General features: G+C 44.5%; 1 pseudogene; it reads right to left on the reverse strand.

The window, feature by feature from the left end:
• Positions 1 to 655: 655 nt before the first annotated feature.
• LOC104022014 (protein LZIC pseudogene) lies at positions 656 to 1,286 on the reverse strand (annotated as a pseudogene).
• Between the last annotated feature and the right edge of the window lie 12,881 nt (positions 1,287 to 14,167).

Raw genomic sequence — 14,167 nt, forward strand, 5'->3', positions numbered from 1 at the left:
GAGAAGCAATTCCCTGTCATTTCAATACACAAGGTTAAATTACTCCAGAAGCCTCCGTACAGGGCTTCCATTGCTTGTCAGTCATGGCTAGGACACAATGGCACTCATTCATGTGCACAGCAAACAAGCAGTGAAGGGCCAATGATCAGCATATAGTCTCCTTTTGGTTCTTCTGCAAACAGTTTGTAGAAAGATGGCATTTCAAATAAACTATGTCAATTTTTCAAAGCTTCAATGCACTCCTAGTATAGACTACTTAATAGGGAGTCCAGACAAAAATTAAGACAACTTGAGAGCAACGTGAAGAATCACCCAAAAAACTCACTTGCTCATTAGGGCTGCTCCTGAAAAAGATTTGCTCGCTACAACCACATGCAAAAAGATTACGTTTTAATAGAGAAATACACATTCATAAAAGTTCAAAATAGGTGATTCTTTCCAAAGACAGTCATACCACGCTTTTGTTTTTAGAGTACCACTTAGTGTTCATCCTCAGAGCTTATGTTACTAAGGGGTACACACACCAAGGTTCCAAAGTGCACTTAAGGCTGTTTACTTCATATCTTCTGGTTAAGAACCCAAGAGGTTTAGGGTTTGGGTTTTTTTGTCTTTGTTTTGCTTTTCTTTTTTTCAACATGTTAAAAATAGAAAAACACAATATGAGAGAAGTCCAATGCTGCTGATAACTAGAGAGACACAAGCCTCACACACCTCTTCATTGTTTTGCCTTTTCTACTTCAAAACTTGCTAGAGCAAAGACTTTGTCTCCTGATCCAAGGTCAGTGGAGACTCTCTCAAACTGGCTCAGGGCTGTACCAGCATTTGCTGACAAGAACATCTCATCATCTGGAGTAAGCTTCTCACCAAGTTTTCTGAGGGCAGTCAGGATTTCCACTTTCTGCTGTGTGTACAGGTCTCATCCCAACTTCCCAACCATTAGGTCTCGGTCCATCTCTGCCAACCTTGTCCTCAATTGCCTTGGTTGTTTCTTTGCAAACATTCGAATTACTTCTGGACTTTTAAATGCTTGGCTGATGGCTGCTTGTATTGCCAGTTGCATCCCGCTGAGCTTGTCCACCAAAGTCATATTTCCAGACATAATCTTCTTCAGGGAGTCATTGATCTCACTCAGCTGTTCTAGAGTTTCTTTTTTGGTCTCTTAATACTCATCTGCATCCAGCTCCTCTGCATTCCTCCAGATCTTTAAGTTGCTGCATTAATCTATCCAACTGCTCTTCCAAGTTTTGTTTTAGCTTACTGGTCTCTGTTGCCAAGCCACTCTCCATCATTTATCAGCAGTCCTGGTCAACTAGGGAGGTCCCAGATGACTGGAAGTTAGCAAATGTGACACCCATCCACAAGAAGGGTCGGAAGGAGGATCCGGGGAACTACAGGCCTGTCAGCCTTACCTCGGTGCCAGGAAAGGTCATGGAGCAGATCATCCTGAGTGCCATTACGTGGCATGTGCGGGACAACTGGGGGATCAGGCTTAGCCAGCATGGGTTTATGAAAGGGAGGTCCTGCTTCACTAACCTGGTCTCCTTCTACGACAAGGTGACCCGCTTAGTGTATCACGGAAAGGTTGTGGATGTTGTCTACTTGGACTTTAGTAAGGCCTTTGACACTGTCTCCCACAGCATTCTCCTGGAGAAGCTGGCTGCTCACGGCTTGGATAAGTGCACTCTGCGCTGGGTTAAAAACTGGCTGGATGGCCGAGCCCAGACAGTGGTGGATAACAGAGTCAAATCCAGTTGGCAGTCAGTCACAAGTGGTGTTCCCCAGGGTTCAGTGTTGGGGCCGGTCTTGTTCAATATCTTCATTGATGATCTGGATGAGGGGATTCAGTGCACCCTCAGTAAGTTTGCAGATGACACCAAGTTGGGTGGAAGTGTCCATCTGCTGGAGGGCAGGAAGGCCCTACAGAGGGACCTGGACAGGCTGGATCATTGGGCTGGGGCCAACTGCATGAGATTCAACAAGGCTAAGTGCCGGGTCCTGCACTTCAGTCACAACAACCCCATGCAACGCTACAGGCTGGGGGAGGAGTGGCTGGAGAGCTGTCTGGCAGAAAAGGACCTGGGGGTGTTGGTTGACAGCCGCCTGAACATGAGCCAGCAGTGTGCCCAGGTGGCCAAGAAGGCTAATGGCATCCTGGGTTGTATCAAGAATAGTGTGGCCAGCAGGACCAGGGAGGTGATAGTGCCCCTGTACTCGGCACTGGTGAGGCCGCACCTCGAGTACTGTGTTCAGTTTTGGGCCCCTCACTACAAGAAGGACATCGAGGTGCTGGAGCGTGTCCAGAGGAGGGCAACGAAGTTGGTGAAGGGTCTAGAGCACATGTTTTATGAGGAATGGCTGAGGGAGCTGGGGTTGTTTAGTCTGGAGAAGAGGAGGCTGAGGGGAGACCTTATTGCTCTCTACAACTACCTGAAAGGAGGTTGTAGTGAGGTGGGGGTTGGTCTCTCCTCCCTAGTAACAAGTGATAGGATGAGAGGAAATGGCTTCAAGTTGCATCAGGGGAAGTTTAGGTTGCATATTAGGAAAAACTTCTTCAGTGAAAGGGTAGCTGGGCATTGGAACAGGCTGCCCAGGGAAGTGGTTGAGTCTTCATCCCTGGAGGTATTTAAAAGACGGGTAGACGTGGTGCTTGAGGACATGGTTTAGTGGTAGACTTGGCAGTGATAGGTTGATGGTTGGACTCGATGATCTTAAGGGTCTTTTCCAACCTTAATGATTCTATGACTCTATGATGTCCCTGCTCATTGCAGGGGGGCTGGACTAGATGACCTTTAAAAGTCCCTTCCAACCCAAACTATTCTATGATTCTATGATTCAACTCCATATGAGCAAAACTATGAGCTATTTCAAATCTTACCCTTTTTATACCTGGCCCTCGGATTAGATGGGAATTTGGGCCCTATATTTAACACATAGTGTTGAATTTCTGCCTCTGCTATCACAATATTCCTGTCAGCTAAAGCATCTTTTGGCATACTACAGCAATTATACATTTTTCAGCCAAATCTGTTTCCAGTTGAGAGAAAAAATAGATTTTCCTTGGGAGCTTCAGAGTATTTTAAATAACAGGGTGATTCCTTAGAATATACAGATGAGCAATTACCACCTTTAAATCATGCACTGTATGTTGCTGCTCCCATGAATAATGTATATGCCAGCCAGCACTATAAACCAAAACAGCGCTACATCACAATCCAGTTCAGGTGACCTGAAGATACTGGGATCCTTGGGAGAAGGGGAAAAAACATGGCGACAATCTTCACTCAGATACTCATCACAGGGCAACATGTCCATAGCAAGGAGGGTTTCTCACCTCCTAACATGAGATGTCTACAGTGAAGAGGTCTGAGCTAGTGCTAGTAACTGTACGCTGCCTTTTATAATCACTGAAAAGAAACAGGCAATTTCAGGGTGTGACTTCTATGGTCAGTTTAATGTTTATTTTATGATAAGATGGTGTAATGAATCCTGTCTACTCGCTCTGAAAATGTGCTTCTGTCAGCCACAGTGGGAGAAGGCTCCGAGGAAAGGGCTTACACTGCTTTTTTAGACCATTATTTTTCACTAAATATCTCATTGTCCTTTCCTTCCTCGCAGACTTCAGGGAAATATCCTAGAACCAGTGGGTCAGGATTTGATCCTTTCCAATGAAGAACAAGAGGGTGAGAAACACTGCAGGTCCTGTGCAGGCAAAGCTGTCAGCCGCATAGGCTGTTTACCAACCCTTTGTCCTATACTTCAAACCTTTACTATTTCCCACAGGCTGTTTTAAAACAAACAGAAAAATAATTGCCTGAGGAGCTAAATGGCTTTCCAGTTGGTAAATACACTGTTCACAAAACCCAGGTCCTTTGTTGACCCATCGCTACTGAGGCACTTGAGTGTGGGTCAGATCCTCAGCTGCTGTAAACAGACTTGGCGGCACAGATATCCCTATTTTGTGATCTGCATGGATATCCCCATGTCATGATCTGCATGGATGTCCCCATGTCGTGACCTGCACAGACATTCCCATATATGATCTGACAGGAGTTTGGTCCTCCAGCGAGAGCGGGTTAGCAAGTCCTGCACATTAGAATGATTTGGCACTGGGGCTTTTCACTGATGTAAAATTCAAATCCCTTCAAGCAAATGACTAACTTTTGCCTGTGGATGGAAAAGGGACAAATGGTTTTCTAGAAAACAATATTCACTGACATTTATATCATTTAGCAAGCTATTGTTTCCTGATGGAATTGCAGTAATGAGGAAGGGAAAAACATCTTTTTCTTGGTAGAGGGTCAGAGGACCCTATCAAGGAAAACACTGTCATAAAGAAAGTATTTTATAATCAAGTAGCCAATTATGCCAAAATGGAAATAAAAGTGTTTAAATGACAGAATAATTAGAACTGTAATAATTATAGGCTTTAGCAGAAATTCTGAAATGTGAAAATGTATGAAAAACTCAGTTTGTAACAGATTAGCATAGGGTGCTTTTGAACAGAAGGGAAAGTATAGGTAACATGAAAGGTCAGGATTTTGGTACTGTCTTGAAGAAGGACTGGTACATGTCCGTAGGTACAAATACTGTCCTTCTGAGAACAAAGAGAAAGGGGCACCAAAAAGGAGCAAAAGGGGCTGGATACCCAAATCCTACAGAAACTTCATATCACTGAGTGCCGAAGACCAGATTTAGAAGAGCAGCCGACTACATTTATCAGCCTTACCTGCTGACTATCTCTGGAAACTCCAAGCTACTCGACTTTCCAATAAAGCATACAAAGGAGTACGCACGAGCCCTCTGCAAATTGAAGATCCTATCACAACTTCCATGTTCTTCTGTCTTCCTACTGTTCTTTCTTTGTTTCATTCACTTGTATTTCCAGATCCCTCTCTCCAGACAGCCTCTCCGAGGAGCGCGGACATACTGGGTACTCCAGCCAGGGTACAATGTGAGGCACGTTCAGTAAATTCAATCTGCAGAAGCCACCCAAGGCACCCAATCTCAGGTGCTCTGCAAAACTGACGCAAGCACAAAGGTGGGAGTACAACATCAGAGGCCCCTTCTGAAAAAAACAAGATACAAAAAAACCCAGGTCATATTTTAAAGTAATGACGCAACTGCCCAGGAAAAAAGTCAAAATCAGTCCATCTCGGTCAAAAACACAGTCAAAAAGTCAATCTCAGTCAAAAGCTGAGATTTTCAATTGATGTGGGGGGTTTTTTTGTTTGTTTAGGGTGAGGTTTTTACCTTTATATTGTTTACCTAGTTAAAGCAGCACAGTCTCCTGCATCTCTGTTTTCTGAACACAGTCCACATGCAGGTGACAGGAGTGTTACCTGCTCAAGGCTTGACCAGTTCATACTATTGACATATAACAACTGCTGCCGTTACCAAGGCCATCCCACGTTATTTATTCAGCTCATTAACAATGGACCGACACCATTTTGAGGTGCTCCTGCGGGATCCATCAGTGCAGCACCGTCCATGTTTGCCTTCTCAAAGAGCTCCCGACGAGTCTAAATTTAGAGCACCGCCAGCCTGCCTTATCAGCTAGACACATAAAAGCTGGTATCGGTTTAATTAACATCCGCGCAACACTGCTGCAGTGAGTCCCCTGAACACGGCAGTAATGGGAATCACATGCAGACAGCAAATACCCAGATGTCAGAGGGAGCCCACGCTTGCCTTTTCCCAGTGTTTGCAGGGTGGTACTTGCAGCCTCTGTGCTTTATGCATCCCCGTCCCCACTCCAGGTGCTCCCCTTGAGGCTGGCAGCATTACTGTGGGGGTAAAAGCCTCTCCAGCCTCCTCCCTGGCGGCTGCGGGGATGTACAGGGTACAGCTACAACTAGGGGGGCCTCTGCAGCCACTGTGGTATGGGACCAGAAGCCACCAACGATGGTGGCACCAAAGTTGCTGCAAGACCAGAGAGCCACGTCTCGCAGGAGGAACGGGGACAACAGTCTCAGCACTGAGGAAGACCCCAAATTTGAAGGCAATGCTATGTGTCTCCATGGGGATGCATTTGCCATGCAGAGATAGCATGTTGTGCCACAGGCATGCTCAATCCTCCTGCCTCAGTAGCTGCTGGTGCCATCCAGCCTGGCCCCATCCTGAGCCTGCAGCATCCTACACGGGCAACAGCTGGGCTGGGGGATGGATGTGGGCAGGGGCAGGCACAGGGCTTTGGCAGGGCCATGCTATAAATTACTGTTTGCTGCACTTCTGCTCAGGTTTTGACCTAACACACAGCTCATCCCAAGGCGTGATGTGGGCTTGGAGTGGTGCCGTTAGATTAAAGTGAGAGTGTCAGGCCGGCTGGACATGTGGAGAGGAGCGGGAAGGGTGACCCTGCAGCCATTACCCCCTGCAGCTGATGTCTCCTGCAGTTTTGCAGCAGTGACTGTCAGGCAGTTTCTGCATGTTTGCTATCAGGGTTTGTGACAGCTGAAGTAACCCGGGAATTCTGAACTGACGAAGAGAAAGTGTTCAGCTACTTCTGTGTAGGCAGGATTTTAAGCTAATAGCGTGACATTATGGAAATAGCACACTAGTAAAATGATTTTCACTGTTTCGTGTGCTTGGCCCAATTTTAAAACCACAGTCAAACAAAAAGAAAGACATAGCAGGAAAAAGTTCTGAATTTAAAAATTAATTCAGGTGGAGCACTTGCACCGGGCCTAGTGATTTAATTCAATGCAAGTATTACTGTAGGCACACATAATTCAGAGTCTGCTTTGTATTTCTCCAACTCAGAAAGGAAAAAATAGTCTGAGGCTGTTAGTCTAACATGTTCTTGGTGTTCTGCACTGTAAGCTTCCTTACCACAGGGATTGCTTACAGCGGGGGCCTTTACGAAACTGGGGGCCAAACGAAGAACAGGGACCATGCTTTTCAAGATTTCAAAATAGCTCAATAGCCACCAGCGTTATGGCGGTGGTTTTCAGCAATGACCCTCCAAGGTGCAGTAAGCAGCACACAGAGAGAGCTGGGGACCACATCAGTGGTGTTTTCAATTACACAGCATGGTGAGGACTGTGTGTGGTCATCTGGGAGAGACATTACAGGCTGGCAGCGGTCCACAGGGCCAACTAGTTTAGAAACCACTGATGTAATTTGCGGCATAGATAGTGGTTTTCTGCAGCCTTAAAACCTTTCAGAAAGTAAATAACTTTTTCTTTTATGGCTACACCTTACAAATCTTTCATTGAAGCACATGTATATGGGTTATACAAGATACACAGTAATAGCCCTTAAGGGAGTCATCACTCAAACATCAACTGACTTTTGACACAGCAAAGTTTTTATGCCAAAAATAGGAAGTCTAAGTAAGTATATATTCCTCATGTCACACATATATTGATCTTTTACCTATGATATTTACTAGTAGCTGCTAAGAGAGTACCAGCATAGCTATTATATACAGTATAGTAAGTGCGTGTCAGGGAGGGATGGAAAGTTTTACTCCAATTTTAGTAATCCTTTTACACTATACTCTGAAAATTCACTGGCGTTGAAGACATGTTTTAGTGAAGTCTGCCATCAGTCCCAAATGTCACACTGCTATGTCAGTATTGCCGTTTCAATCCATACTGCCAGGTTCCTTGTAATTTTGGATCTATAATTTTTTTTTGTCTACCTCTGATACACAAATAGAGGGAAAGATTTTTTAGTACCAATTACAAAGGAAAATATCATTGTTTAACAGCTTGCCTGAAAATCCTTTGCAAATACCAAAAGACCTCGTAATATCAGGGGAATTTTTATGTTGTTCAGAATTTTATAGAGAATAATGTAAAAAGAGGCTCTGCAGGGAAATGCTGCTGATTTACTTAAAACTGGCACAGTTTTACTAAATGCAGGACATTTAGTATTTTCTGCCTCTCTTTCAGTTTAGTTATTGGTTTAATTTTAAAAAGCTGTGAAAGCAGAGGCTATGGGAGATTTGAAAGCATTTGCCTTTTAAAATAAAAAAATTAGCTGCTAATATCTAGCTCTGGTGAAGAATTTCAGAGGCACAGGCTTAAACTTCATTGCCTGGTTCCCAGGGGAGGCTTAAATCCCTGTTTTGTTCTTTGGCTCTCTGGCTTGGGTAAGCGCAAGGCTGCTCAGTCTTCTTATGAGAGATGGTTAAAGGAGGATAACTGTGATGTCCTGGCACCCTTACCTGGGAATGAGACTGGCTTTAGACAGAGGTGGTTCAAACACCCATTTCTACCTACCAAGAAAATGCCCTAAACACGAGAGGCTGCGTGAACCTAGGAGCTGCTGGGCAAGGACTGTGGGAGTCATGAGCATGTGGGCAAGAGCACTTGGTGGGGAACCCAGGGCTTTTCATCAACTTCATTTTATCCTGTCCTTGAATATAAAAACAGAACTATTCCACGGTACGAAACGCCACACTCGGGTGCCCCCAAAACTAAATACAACTTGTTGATAATTTATTTTTTACTGGTCTTTCTCCTGTTTTGTGAATTCCATTTCCCTTACGTTTAGTGGCACACTTTAAAATAGAGTGGTGGCTTTATATCTAAAGAAATACTTACAGGTATGAGCCTGTGGAAATATCCCACTGTTTATGCAATGCAGGATTTTGTGCTTACAAGCTGTGTGTTCCCACAAACTTGCTGTGTGTACTAAGAGAATTTGCAGGCCCTTGTTGTGTGCGAAGCTCATTTTTGATTCAAAAAAAGGCCCACAAAGTGGGAGGGAATCAGTAGCAGTTTCCTTGTTAAAATCTCCACTCCTTTCATTTCCACTGTTGCTTCACCTGGCCCCCAGTGGTACACACGATACAGCCAAGCCAGCTCCATTAACAACCCCAGCATCAGCAATTTGATGAGACATGGTTGCATCCCTTGAAACCCAAAATGCTTCTTAGAGGCTGTGGAGCAAGCAGCCTGCATGAAGTCAAAGCTGCTCTGTTCAGCCCTTGTCCAGCCTCAGGTCTGATAGGGAACTCAACTTCAAGAGGAGCCTTTGCATGCCAACAAAATATTTGTGGAGCAAAAATAATGGCACTCACCTCCACAAATATCAATCCATTAAAACACATATTGCAGACTGTTACTGTAAAATGAAAAGACATTTTCCAGTACTTGAAAGTACAAATTCATGAAAGACTCTTCTTGTCTGTGTTAAATTCTTTGTGGGAGGTCTTCTGCACGTCCTCAGGTCTTCCCTGCATGGCACCACACTGGATGCAGGAACACACAAGGCAAACATAAGCCACAAGGCTTTAGATAACATGCAGATGCAGTTGATATTGGTTATGTGTTTTCGTGAACCGGATGTTACAGGTTAGTTGCATGGAAGCTTTCTGGGGCAAATGCCCTCAAGGACATTTTGACACACACTAACCGTAATAGTTTGCTGTGGTGACGAATATCTCTGGGCTGGCTCGTGCAGGTGTAGTTTAGATCCTCTGTAGCGCAATCCAGAAGAAAGTCCTTGGGACTTGCTTTCTTGTGACTTGTAGAAATATCACTCAATAATTGTCCTTTTCACCTTTTGTCTGGAACACAGGATTTCTCCTGTTTCTCTTCCCCAAGTCATGGCCTCAAGGGCTTACCAGTTCCTAGGTTTGTAGCAGGAAAGCTGCTGAGAAAGGGTCAGGCTGAGAATGAGGTTTCATGGCCAGGTGCAGAAAAGGAACCGCCAGACCCCACCACAGCAGTAAGTCGTGTGGCCGAGTGAGGGCTATATCTCCTCCTTTTCATTTTCTGCTGTTGCCTGACTCCTCACAAGAAGAACAGCTATAAATGGTTATTCTGGTATTTTTCAAAATGGAAATCATAGAAAGGAATATGCAAACCTCAACTTATTTTTAATGCCTTCTTTAATAAGTACTGAATGTTCTCAGCACTCCAGGGGAAGCAGAAGGAGTGGTATATGCAGCCTATTTTTAGATTCTGAAACATTACTTCCAGTGCATCCAGTAATGCGTTACGGCTTTCCAAGTGGTAGAACAGCCATTGAAGTCATTTAATTTCTCAAAACCTATCTAAAATTCAATAATTGTCTTCAGCTGTCTGAATTTTTACTACCTATCATTAGTCTGGCTGTGTTGAAGCTTCCTATCACTTTAGCCAACCTGCCGTTGCCCACCGTGCAAATGCCTTGCAACCAGCAATATACAAGGCTCTGATGTGGTGGCAGCTGCATAAATCTGTCTCATTTCCCGGATCCAGTATGAAGAAGGTAACTGCTCCTCTGGCTGTGAAAGGCAGCCACTCCCATTCAACCCTTCTGTTCCATAGGAGGAGATTATATGGGATGCTTTCAGAGCCCAGATTTCAAATGTGTAAGTACCAGCAACACATTTGGGTATACGCGCAATTTTCATCTGCAGACAGCTCCACACGTGCTGGAAGGACTGAATCCTTTGTGGGTACCCGTGCAGGAGTATACCCTAACATAGCCATGGGGTTTGCAGCTCATCAGCTCATGTCAGTCCACATTCAAATTATCTGAGTTGTCTAACCAGACTGCACAGTGAGTGGAAGTTACTTTGCATGAGTCCCTATGAAAGCAGCACAACTTGGCCCCCAGATACTGGTCTCCAAATATTTATGCATCCTTTAACAACCTTAGCTTTCTTGTCAATTCTTTAGGACTTTGTTTTCTTGCTAATCCTTTCCATTTCTTCCCTTCTCTATTCTTCTCCCCATGAATCACAGAATTTGCACAAACTGAAGATGGCAATCTCAGTGTTTTCTCTAATAAAAATTATTTAATATATTCTTGCATTATTTCAGTGGTCTTCTCTGCTTAGAGTAATTCTAGTATTTTTGCAATTTTATCAACTACCATTCCTCAGTTTTGCTAGCTGTCACCCTTCTCTTGCCTCTCTCATACACATCCAGTTCAAGACTGGTCTCTCGAGCTGTTATTAGAGAAATTTTGCAAGAGTCAAGCACATGGTGAAAATGTGATCCAGTTGATATTGAACACAAAAGTTCCCACCAATAGCGCTCAAAGAAATTGGGCTGCCATGGGTAGAAGGGAAGTTCTTTCTCAGGCTAATACACGACTAACAGCAAGAAGCCAAAGATTAGGTATTAAAGATCAGGTTGTTGGCAGGGTGCATGAGGTTCTGTACTGGGACCATTCAATGCATATTATATGTACACAGATAGGACATTTTGTGTGAGTATGACACACTCATTTCAATGTGCTGATGGAAAAGAGGTAAGTAGCAATGTGTCCTACACAGCCTGAAGATAATACAAAATAAATCAGGATAGTCAAATCTAAAGCTGACTGCAAAAATTGTCACCAGAACACTAAATAAGTGGGCAATAAGCTTGCAGGTGAAATTGAGTGCAAATAAAAGCATAGTCAAGCACAAGGAGAAAATTATCTTAGCCACACATATCCATCCACAGCCTCTGATTTATCCCTTATGAGCCAGGGAAGAGCTCTTGATGTCAACATGACTAGTTGCCTGAAAATATCACTCAGTGCTCAGAGACGCTCAGAACGGCAAGTAGACATTTAGACACATGTTCAATAGTACGATTGCTGCAGTAGAGTGCAAAATGTTTGTATATTTGGATTTTATACCTTTTATTAGTCTAGGCAGTGTAGCTAGAAAAAGTCAACAAGTGTTCCTGCATGCAAATCCTTTTCTGCAACTCAGGAAGAGAGAGCAAAATGGGAAACTTCATTATGCTGCCATATAAAAGCATATAAACGCATCTTCAATATTGCTTGCAGGGGTGGTCATCCCAGCTTAAATATACAAAAAATTTGAAAACTACAGAGATAAGAGATATGGAACAGCTTCTTTTGAGAACAGAAAGATGTAGGTTTATATTCTTCAGCACGGAAAAAAAAGATTAGACATGGGACTCTGTTAGAAGCATACACAAGAACTGGTGCTCCAGTGAAAATTAACAGGGAAAAACAATTGATTTTTCTCACAATACAAGGACTGTGGACATCTAATAAGATTACTGGGCAGTAGGTTTTAAGCAAACAAATGGAAGTGCTTTTTTATGCAATATTTAACTGAATTGTGGAACTCTGTGGAACAGTTTTGTACTTTTGTGGAGCAGGGGGAATCCAGAACAGATAAAATCATAGGGATACAAGAAGATCAGAAATGTAGGTGTCATATTTAGAGGTCAGTGGCTAGAAGAGGGAACAGATGTCTGAAAGCCCTTGTGTGCACAGGACATCTAGCAGACTTGTGAAAATAATTTATCCCGTGAAAGCCCTTGGTGTAGATAAAGAGAGGGTGTTCTTTGAATTAGTGGTATGACTGCAAAGAGTTAAAACTTGCTCTGATATGATACAAGACTTAGCAAATGTGCAAACTAAGTTATGCCCTATTTTAAAATCCTGAATTTGCTACACTTGTCAGATCTTTGCTCTGTGGTGAGTCAGTCGATCCTTGCTGGTTTTAGACACAAAGTCCCATAATCCACGGACTTAAACAAGCACACAACCCCAGACACCTTTTGTGTTGCTCCCCTCACTGCTGCGGTTGCATTTCTGCCTCCTCTGATCCATACAGTTTAGCAGCTACCGAATTAGCCACAGAATAACTTCTTTCTTGTGATCCCGGCTCTCTATCTGCTCCTGCTCAGGCTTCATTTGCAGAGTTATTTCCTTGTACAAATTTGACTTTTCCAACTCTTTTTGCCAAGTGACTAACAGGTAAGAGTTTGTGACAGACATTGGCTGAGTGGGGTGTCACAGGGACACCTTGAATACATGCTGCCTTAGTTCACGTTTAAGGAGTATTATGTGCATAATTATGTCAGCCTGAGGGTTAAACAAACTGCATGTTCAGCTGACAGAGCTGTGCCAGGAGATGGCCTTGGAGGGACACCGCAATCTTCTTTACGGCAGTTTGCCAGGAGAGCTTACGTCGTTCCTCTAACCACTATAAACCCCACTGGGAAAATAACTCCTTCATCAGCACAAACTTTGCAAAAGAGCATTTGCCACTTGAATCTGGACATTGGGCTGAGGTTTCTTCTGGCTACAGCTAAAGGCAAAGGGTGTATTTGGCAGAGAGGAAAGGATGTGGGAGCTAAGCAGGGCTCAGCAGGAGCAGAGGGCAAAGAGTGGTCATTACCCAGCATAATCTGCAAGAGCCAGTGCAGAGCGAATGGCTCCCTGGCAGCTCTTCTCCTCCCCAGCGCCTTTGGAGCAGCTTTTATCTAAACACAGCACTGGGTAGCCCCAAGCCTGTACATGGCAGCTCAGCTTGATGCAGTGTTGGAGTGAAATACTGCACTTCACGTCCACTGCCTCACCCCAGCTGCTATTGCACTTGCTAATAGTGACAGGCTATTTGGCCAAGCTGCATAGATGCCGTTTCTTGCAGTGCTTGCCAAATTCATCCTTATGATGGCCCAGTGAAATTTCTGTTTTTCCACATAATTCAAGTCACAGCAGTTCTGGGAGCATCTTTTTACTCAGATCAAAGCTCCAGAGCTCTGCAAGGGTGACCTTTCAGAGCTGTGCCCGCTTGCTGTGCCTGCTCTGGCAGCACTTCCGAAGGGGTGCTGGTTGCTTATCCTGGAGGGGCATGGGCTGCTGCAGCACCCATGAGGCCCCTGGCAGCCGCCTGTCCCGATGTACTCTGTGCTCCTGGGCAGCCTGACCAGGGATATGTGGGTGTTTTGCAAACGACCCAGGGAGTCTGGCCATGGCAGGGGGTAGGGGCTGTGCGATACCCTGTCTTTGGAAAAGCTGCCCTTGACCTTAACTTGCCTGTTTCCTCCCCTGCCCTGCACAGCATCATGTATCCTCTCCTCCAGGAGTTGTGAGCCATGAGGGACCGGGTGTTTGGGCTGCTCCTAACATGGGAGGCCCAGATGGGGCAGTAGTTGATGGCCATAATTGTGCAGCACTGCAACAGCACCACAGAGGGGTGAGCACGAAAGCTGCTTCCCAACGTAGCTGTTAGGCTGCTTGTGCCCCCAGGTCTGCAGACTGACACCCCCTACATTTCACATCGCAGATCATGAAACCCTAGATCCAATTTGTCACTGCTTGAGCATGTGCATCAGATCCATATTAAAATGGTTGTATTGCTCTTTCAGCAATAGCCTATAGGAGCAAACCGAGAGGCTCAGTTTTATGTTTCATTTTACGACAGCTAACATTTAAGCTTGTAGCACTTGGCAAGCGGAGGATGAGAGAGCTC

Source organism: Nipponia nippon, unplaced genomic scaffold (assembly GCF_047370975.1).
Source record: "Nipponia nippon isolate SJK-2023a ecotype South Korea unplaced genomic scaffold, ASM4737097v1 scaffold_4, whole genome shotgun sequence".
Classification (NCBI taxonomy): domain Eukaryota; kingdom Metazoa; phylum Chordata; class Aves; order Pelecaniformes; family Threskiornithidae; genus Nipponia; species Nipponia nippon.